General features: G+C 36.5%; 1 pseudogene; it reads right to left on the reverse strand.

Moving 5' to 3' along the window:
• Positions 1–2,036: 2,036 nt before the first annotated feature.
• On the reverse strand, positions 2,037–7,267 carry LOC121258723 (annotated as a pseudogene).
• Positions 7,268–9,891: the final 2,624 nt, after the last annotated feature.

Consider the following 9,891-nt stretch of genomic DNA (forward strand, 5'->3'; position numbering starts at 1 on the left):
CCTCCATGGTTGTTTCTTACGTTACCTGTGACCAGTTTATTTTGCGTTTTTACCTGCAATAGTCTGCTTGGAGGGGAAAATAGCTCGTGGCAATTTGTGTCATATTGTTGGGTGGTCAGTCGATGCTGCATAACATTTATGGATTGCTTGAATATCAGATAGCATATGCATATAATCGTTAATAATAGTGTTTGATATTCATCTAGTAATGATGGACAATGCATGACATGGGTCACTAAATAAAATCCCATACATACTAGAAATTTCCAAGTTTGAGAGTGGCATCCTCATGATCTCTGAGGAAAATAATTGGGAGAACACAGTATTCTCCTTACAATAACACCCAATTTCAATTATATTGTTCATGCATTAACCTTTTGTGGGTTGTTGTTTGCTTCAAACTTGGAGGTGTCTACAGATTGAGTTTTCATTTTACTTCTTCGTCTACAGATTGGGTATGGAAACATTTGAAAAAAGGAAGAAGAGGTTCTTTGTTTCTATGTTTCCATTAAGATTGAGCTTATGTTGTTAAATGTTTCATTGTATTGAGAGTGTTGAAGAATTAGTTATTAGTTAGTTCTGATGCTTATTAAAGCATACAATTAAAGTAATTCTTTGAATTGGGGTAATCAAGCACGTGCCTTGCATGCGCCCTTCACACTGGTGGAGTAAAAAGGTAAGGCTTAAATGGGTATGGTGATAAAACGGGGAAGTCGAGATCTCCCAGATCCCGGGAAATCCTCGTCCGAAAAATTAACCAAGAATGTGATCATGTAACAGATGGCTCCCTGCCTCCTCTTCGTTTTCACTGGCATAGCGGATTAGGGATTAGGGATTAGACTATTAGATCATTAATTGATATTATAGCCTGAGCAGTCTCAAATAAGGAAAAAGATTAATATAGACACGTTGAAACTTTATATAATTTAGGATAACATTGTAATTCGAGTTCTTTATAAGAAATAGGTGCTCTGATTTTGCCCATTAATACGCGAAGGAGTGGCCAGCATGTTATAAATAGAGAAGTTATATTTGTAGTCATAGAATGTGCAAGCGTCGTACACTTTTTAAGTGAATATGAGATCTACATGAAAAAATTAATTTTTTAATAATAGTTCATACTCTTTTTTAAAAGGAGTGTACGACGCTTGTACAACCTATAATTGTATCTAAGAGCGATTAATAGTGGACTCAATAAAGTTTAGCCAAAATTTGGTTAAAGAATTCACTTTTATAAATTTAGCCAGCTATTTTTCAACAACGCTAAATAACAGACTCTCTAAATCTATCAATATTCTATTAAAATATTGATTTTAACATTTTTATTTATTTTAATTCTAATTGTAATTTGAATATTTATTCATTATTAAAAAAGTACACATGAATTTTCTAAAGTTGATATTAGATTTAAAAAAAAAAAATTGGCATAAACTAATTATATATTTCAAAACTAAAACTTGAAGCACTCCAGCAAGATGATGCAATGTCATTGAAATGATGATTGAAGGTGGATGCCTTCTGTGGTTGAGTTTGGGAATTGGGCACTTCGTACTTTTAAGACGTAGAAGAATTTTCTAGAGTTGTGAGATTGCACGAAACAAATAGCTCGCGGAAGAGGGGAATTTTGTATGCCAAAATAATATTTGGCAAGCAACTTAGACTCAACAGATTTGGCCAGTGAAAATGATCAAAGTTAAAATTACTGTAGTTTTGTTGAGTCCACTACAATGAGTTTTTATACAATCTAATTAAATTTTGGTCAAAATATAACTTTATTAAATCCACCATTAGTGCTCTAAGAAATCGTCAAGCTCCCTGCCCATGCCCAGCAGGTTAATCCTAACATGCTAAATCCTCTTAAAAAACTCTCACCGTCCTCCATACCCTCTGTGCACTTCAACCATGCAAAAGTTGTTGGCACCAAGAGGAAACAAACAAATAATCAGAATATGTACCATCTGATTTTCAAAGTTCTTCAGAATTTAAAAAAAAAAAAAAAAAAAAAAAAAAGGAGTTTTCTTGCAATTGGTAAAATATTATGGAATTACAGCAGTACTACTACCAGGCACTGATTCAATGACCTCTCCAGTGAAGAGGCAACGGGCTTGCGGATACTTTGGCAAACTGAAAAAATCAACAAAATTTCTTAGTTTCTCCCTGTTACGAGCACGAGCAATCGATCAAGTAACTACTGGATCAACGGGAAAAGATGCAGGATCAATCCGACGTGCTTTACCTATTGTGAATAAATTGAAGAGAAAAGTTGGGTTGTTTTGTGAGGGACCCCACCACGGCAATAAGTTACTAGAATATTTTCTTCATATCATTCATAATAATCTTCCCAAACTTAATTATAAGTAATAAACTTACAATAAAGAAATTACAATGACTTATTCAGACGTAAATGTAATTGAGGCTAAACTTAACAAAATCATAGCTAATTGATTACATAAAAATAAGACAAGTTAACGCCTCAATTCCCTTATTCAAAAAGCAGTAAAAATAGAAAGTGGATGCCTTGGAGCTAAACTTCTGTAACATTCATTCCCTCTTCAAGATTTTCCTTGTCCTCAAGGAAAAATTCCGGAAGTTGAGCTTTGGTCACTCGTAATCTACTTCTTCTTCTTCGTCCTTCATTACTTCTTCTTCAGAAAAAATTCCTTCGATCAAAAATAATTTTTTGCAATGATGGCCAAACACAAAGTTCTCATCGCAATCAAAGTAGAGTCCCTTTTTCCTCCTTTCTTGTAACTCGCCAAGACTGAGGTGCCAAATAGGTGGTGCTTTTGTTCTTGATAAACTTGTCGAAGGCAATAGGGGTTCCATTAGTTCCATGGACTCAAATCGTTTGGCCTCTACTATTAATAGTTTCTTAGCGTGTTTTGCTTCAAATAATCAGGACAGACCTATAGCATCTGTGATGGACGCTGGCCTTGCAGCTTGCACATCTGTGCATATGGGCTCCTTGAGTTAGCTGATGAAGCACCCCAGTTGGTGCGTGGAAGCCAAGCCTCCAACTCGACTTAAAAGCTGCTCAAATTGTAACTGATATTCTCGAACTGTTCCCATTTGACGTAGCTTGCTCAAAGTGCCGAAATGATCCTCAAACATGGTGGTTCTGTAGCGAATATGGAGTCCTCTTTTTAGCGCCTCCCAGGATGTGATTTCTCCGATATCTTTAAATAATTGGTACCACATCTGCACCTCTCCCTCCTAGTGATAAGCGGCTAACAGTAATTTTTCAATCTCTTCCATTTGTTGGTAGTCGAAAAATTGCTCCACCCGGTAGATCTAACTGGTTGGATCATCCAGGCCATTGTACCTCGGAAAGTCCAACTTGGCCAGTTTGGGAACTGCTGAGTTGTTCCCACCACCATAGTTCCGTGCGTTCCTATTCCTTGACCCAACTCATAGTTCCGTGCGTTCCTATTCCTTGACCCCGATCCTTCTCCATCACCCGAACTCTTGTTGGCCAAAGAATCCACATTCGCACTTGTCTCCTCGAATATTTTTCATTAAGCATTCCATAAGGCTCCCAAGATTAGCCATTTGTTGTTCCAAGCGCTCAACTCGAGAGTCTGCCATGACCTGGCTCTGATACCAAAATGTTACGAGCACGAGCAATCGATCGAGTAACTGGTGGATCAACAGGAAAAGACGCAGGATTAACTTGGCGCGCTTTACCTATTGTGAATAAATTGAAAAGAAAAGTTGGGTTGTTTTGTGAGGGATCCCACCTCGGCAACAAGTTGCTAGAATATTTTCTTCATATCATTCATAATAATCTTCCCAAACTTATAAGCAGTAAACTTATAAGGAAGGAATTACAATGACTTGTTTGGACGTAGACGTAATTGACGCTAAACTTAACAAAATTATAGCTAATTGATTACATAAAAATAAGGCAAGTCAATGCCTCAATTCCCTTATTCAAAAAGCAATAAAAATAGAAAGTGGATGCCTTGGAGCTAAACTTCCGTAACATTCCCATCTTTCAGTCATAAGATGACGGCCATTAATGAAGAAATTATCTGATTTAGATAAGTACTGATCAACGTTCTATCCCCCGTAACCATCGCAAATAGCGATCCAATGATTTTGGCTGCACGGAGCTGTGATTCTTTTGATATACCGAATGAGCTGATCATCTCTATGAACTTTGACATCTTTGTAGCAATGTCTTTATCCTTGACAATAGCCCAGCTTCGAACGCAAACCAGATGAAATCAAACTATTTTTTTTTATTTTTCTTTTGTAAAAATTCGATGTAGAATCATTTTTCGCATGCATGAATCATTTTAACGGAGAAAATGGGAAAAAGTTGAAAATGAACAAGCTATGATATCGAACCTCATCACGTGCTGCAGATATAAAATACATAGTTGCTTGCAGAGGCTTAAAAGGATTAGATTTTTCTGATGATGGTGAAATGATCTCATGATGATATCACTATATGCATGCTTTTGGGTAATTAAAGAGAGCAATTTTAGTGAGGGTTTTACACATTCATATATAGGAGAAATTCCAAGTATATAAATAACATTAGAGATAAATATATGAAGTGGGTCAATATTTATTAAACTTTAATGTTGTCCGAAAATACACCCCACTTATATCTCTCACACTTAAGAGCCATGAAGTGCTTATTTGAAACCCTGATTTATCAAATGACAGCACTATAGAATTCATGCAAGAATGAAGATACACATCTCTAAAAAAAAGAAAAACAGAAGAAGAAGAAGAAAATGAAGTACTATGAATATGTAGATATTGACCCAATACGGTGTAATTCTAAGGGATGTGATCACTAAATGGTGTACCCCTTGGAATGACATCCTCTCCATGGTGATGGTTCCATGAGGGGTGATGGCTAAGGAAGTGTCAAAAGACAACCTTTTGATTTAATTAAAAAGTTGTGTCATTTGCCAACCACTGAGTTATCAATAGTTGTGCTCTTTACTAACTAGTGCATGATGACCTATAAATAGAGGTTATTGGTGCACAATTGCACTCACTCAATTTCGTTTGTTCTTTACTAACTTGTAAGACAAATACTCTCATGGGAGTGTCTCCGTATTGCCAAATTTCATTTTTCTTTGTTCTTCATAATTCTACGTACGGGAGCCTGCATGTCCCGCGCACTTGGAAATAGTAAAGATCAGCACGGGAGCCAGCATGTCCGGTGCATTTGGAAATAGTAAAGATTAGCATAATATCGTAATCAGCTTGATGGGTAATGGCAGTATATTGTGGCCAATAGTAAGCAAGGTCATGAATCACCGAATCAGCTTTCCTCCATAGTCTCGCTTCAAAACTGCCGTCCGGGTTGTTCGGCGAATTCACAACTTCAATATACCGTCCCTCCTTGTCAAAAGTGCATGCATCCCGGCCTTCCCATTTGTACAGTTTTGAGCTTAGAATATCTGTTGCTTCTGGATATGACTGCAAACAGTAAACTTCAACAAGGGCGCTAAACATGCAACCGTGGAATCGTCTAATTTTTTATATTGGTTTATATAAATGACCATTATATCTATCTCTTTTTATTATTCTAAGCTTTTTGAGAGGAGCGATTATTTAATATATTATGATATCAGTAGAACTCTGAAAGTTTGAACCGACTCTATGATTTAACATATTTTTTTATTTTGTACCCAAAATGAGATAAGGAGATGCATATTCCACGGTTATTTTTCTTCTATTTTAATACCATAATCAAATAGGGGACAGTCTAGAATCATTCAAATCATGTCATATAACAATACTTTAGGTTCAAAATAATAATAAAGCTGATTGAAGACACCACACTGACTGGCTCAGGCCCACCGGGAGTGGAGAGAGCATAGAGTGCAGCATGCATGGAAGACTTGCGTTGAGCCAATTCCCAGCACGATATATCACTCTCTTGTTGCTGCATTTCCAACCACAACATGCAACCTCCTGATCGCTTCCTCCAGTTCCTGCTCGAAAAACCTGCTTGTAACATTCTCATCATCATTACTGCTAATTGTTCACCACCTGACTATATCTCAATCGTAAATTTTCCATCCATCTTTTTCCAGAATGATTTGAAAATCTTTGGATCACCACTGCCACACTTTTTTTTTTTTTGTTCAAAATGGTGATTAGATTAATCACTTAAAGAAGGTAAATCTTAAGCAAGATCTTCTATAGGGGTGATTAATAAACCATGCCATGCATGCCATGCATGCATTATGATTCCTTGTTAAAATAAATTATCATTCAAAAGTTTATAACACTTATAAGGTTATTTGCTTGATGATTATTTTAGGAATAACAGCTCTAAAATTAAACATAGACTTGTTGAATATGTAACTTGATGCAATTTCTAGATAACTATTAAAGAAAAGGGTGACTACTTAAGCTCACGTATAATCAAGAATGAGCATGGAGTCTGATGGCCGTAGACTACTCCTCGAGCCATTAGCTGCAGCAGAAGACAGAGGCTAGGATTGGTACTTTACTATGCTGCTCATTTGCTTTCTTCTTGAGAAGCAATTTGTCTGAATTATTAACAAAAGTACATACTCTTGGCGTTACCTCCTCACATTTATATACAATATATAGGTGGTTCAACGTATATAGATGAAAATGTGCATGCATGGGAGAAACCTAAAATGCATTAATTCCTATTTCCTAATAAGTTTCATGAATTTTAATTTCATATAATATTGGGTTCTATATATATTGCTATATATCTATATAAAGCTAAGATGGTGCCGTTTGGATAGTGAGTTGAGATTAAATGAGTTGAGATGAAAATTGAAAGTTGAATAAAATATTTGTAACACCCGGACCTAGTCAAGCTCATTTTTTTTTTCACCGCCACGCACGATTGCACTCCCATGCACGTAGGCCCCTATTCTTCTCAGCTTTAGGGTTTTTGTTTTTGTTTTGTTTCAATCACTTATTTTTTTTTCACACGTTAACTTCTCCGCACGACTCTTTTCCCATCCGCATGCACGTCTACCTCTTTTCATTCTCTAGGGTTTTCGTATCACCCATATAAATATACACTTTTATCTCATACCTTTGGAAAACCAGCCACAAGAATCACTCAGCCTCTCCTAGTCTGACGCCCATCCCTCCGCCGTAAACGACCATCACCCAGGGCCCAAAGCCTCACCATGCACCACCACCACTTTCACAGTCTTAGCCGCATCAACAAGCCATTACCGTGAGAGCGTCCCGCTCTTACGTGAAGTTCAGCAACCGTGGCAACCATTGCACCACTTCTGGCCACCATCGCTTGCCCACTGCCCAACCTCTTCCCCTCTGTAGCCACTTCTTCTCCTCACTGTGAGCCCTCCCCCTCAGCGCAGCTGTGCAACACCCCCAACCACTAGCCAAGCCCGTAACACAGCATTGTTTTTTTCCGTGACGCCACTGTCCTGCCACACGAAGTCGTAGACAGCAACTCCTCCTTGCAAACAGTGCACCACCCTCTAGCTCGTCCTCACCACCACGGAAAGCCAACCACCATCACCCAGCTATTGAAGGAAAGACACCCACAGCATACTCTGTTTTTGACCCCCGAAACAGAGGAGGTAGTTTGCCCCATCATGTGCAACCAACTTGCCACCCTATGCCGCCAACCTCCTCCACGACATCGCCACCGCACAGAGAGCATTGCAGGGCACTGCACTCCATCTAAGTCTGTTGCTCTCCTCTCGGTAAGCTACCCTCGAACTCACTCACTCTCCTCTCCGTCTCTTTCCGTCTCTCTCTCTTTTTCTACGTGAGGTTCCTCTCTCTCTCTCTCTCTCTCTCTCTCTCTCAATAGTTGGTATCTCTCTCTAACCAGTTTTCTGCCGTTGCCCCCACCACCATCAACAACCTCCCAGCTTGCCGCCTTCGTGCCCTCCATCGCTCGGTGAGTATGGCTACATACGAATTTGTACTGTTATGTATATGAACCTCTGTCATTCTAAAAGGGTCCTTATGTGTTTTGTTTAATCCCTAAAATACCCTTATCATCAGACTAATTATAGGTTTATCATGTTTTGGTCTATATATATTAGTAGGTTTTGTTTTAAATACAAGATTTTATAACGAAAATAGAGAAAGATTTGAGATATATTATTAGTGATAATATATTTTTAGAAGTTCATAGTGAGTTCAAGATTTTATTTTTAAACCCTTTAAAAAAAAAAAAGAAACTAATTAGTCTATTTTTATTAAATGAAATTTTTACTTTCCTAACTTTTAATCAGTTTTGTTGTAATTATGTTAAGAGAATTTTTAAACTAGAGATGTATTTTTGTGGCATAGTTGCATTTAGTATAATATTATTATGCAATTTAGAAATGACTTCAGAGTATAATAGTGAGAGGAATTCAGTGGATATTAAGGGTTTTAGAAAATGATGATATTTTAGGAATTATGAGAATGTTAGGTTTTATGGATTTAAAATAGGTTCTTTTAGTATTTTAGGTTTAAATATCGAAATACGTGGTGGATTGGAAATTTACGGGAATTACCTGATTATCTTATAGGTGATGATTGTTAATTGTTTGGCATTTTTTAGGGAAATTCTGAAAAGGCTAAGAAGTCCAGGTAAGCGGGGTTCCTATACTAGACTTTGCATTAAAATATAATGAGCTGAGGTTGATTTTTGAAAAATATACATATTTGGTTATGAAAATAAATTTGAAATACCTCGGTTATTTGTTCTGCATTACTCATGAAATTTTGTTTAAGAAGAAATTATTTTCTGTCATGACTGGTGTAGACATGAGCTTATTTTTGACATTCTATTTCTGAACTTTGAAAAAGAGAGCAATATGAAATTTTGTGCATAAATTATGTTTTGTGATATGATTTTGTTCTGTTCTGATGATTTTCTGTACTCTGATATGATCTGATATGGTTTCTGAAAACCTCTGGCATAATATTCTGTTTCTGTTTTTGTTCCGTTCTGACCTTACCATAGGTGTAAAACTGTGGCCTCTGTTCGGGTTGGTACCAAATTTTCTGTTTTTGGTGCACCCACTTTGGAAACAAAGTGATTTTCTGCATGGTCTTTCCTATGTGTACACTCGGGGCTCCAAGAATAAATAAGGGAAAAATTTACATTCTGTTTTTGCTTGGTTAGCTACCGAGATTTGCACAACTCTGCCACGAGGATTAAACATGGTATTTGTTCTGATATGATAAGATAAGATGTGATGTTTCAGTTTATGCTATACCAAAGGGATTTTGATTATGAATATTTTCGAACTTTCGTTCTGATATTTTCAATAACATGTTCTGACGCTGCATTTTGAAAACAATATTCTGACTCTGCAATCTGAAAGAAAATATTTTGTTCTACATTCTGAACTCTGTAAATGCTCATGTTTACACACTAGTACATGTCCTCTGCTTACTGAGTTGTTGATAACTCACCTCTTATCTCCATATATTTTTCAGATAATTTTGATGGTTCAGATAGAGAACAAGGGTAGGAAGTTTTAGCAAGCTGTGATGATTGTAGTGGAATAAATGTCTGAGGGTACAAGTGTTTATTTGAGAGTTGTAGTTAGTAAATTGATTTATTTTCGATCATTTTGATTTGATGAATTAAGGATATTTTTGAGCCTTTGGAGAGTTTTAATTTATGAATTTCTTTGTTGTCCCTATGAAAGAACATAGATTTTTGGGTTGAGTAAATGAATTAATATTTTCTGAAATTTTCTGAATTTTATAGTTGTGTTATTGAAGTTGATATTAAGTATTAAGAGTTAACTCTCCGGACCTTCGAGATCGGGGCGTTACAATATTATTATAATATTATTTTTTTAATATTATTATTGTTTTGAGAATTGAAAAGGTTGAATTGTTTATTATATTTTGTATGGAAATTTGAAAAAGTTGTAATGATGAGATGAG

The sequence above is a fragment of the Juglans microcarpa x Juglans regia genome, chromosome 3S (assembly GCF_004785595.1).
Source record: "Juglans microcarpa x Juglans regia isolate MS1-56 chromosome 3S, Jm3101_v1.0, whole genome shotgun sequence".
NCBI lineage: Eukaryota > Viridiplantae > Streptophyta > Magnoliopsida > Fagales > Juglandaceae > Juglans > Juglans microcarpa x Juglans regia.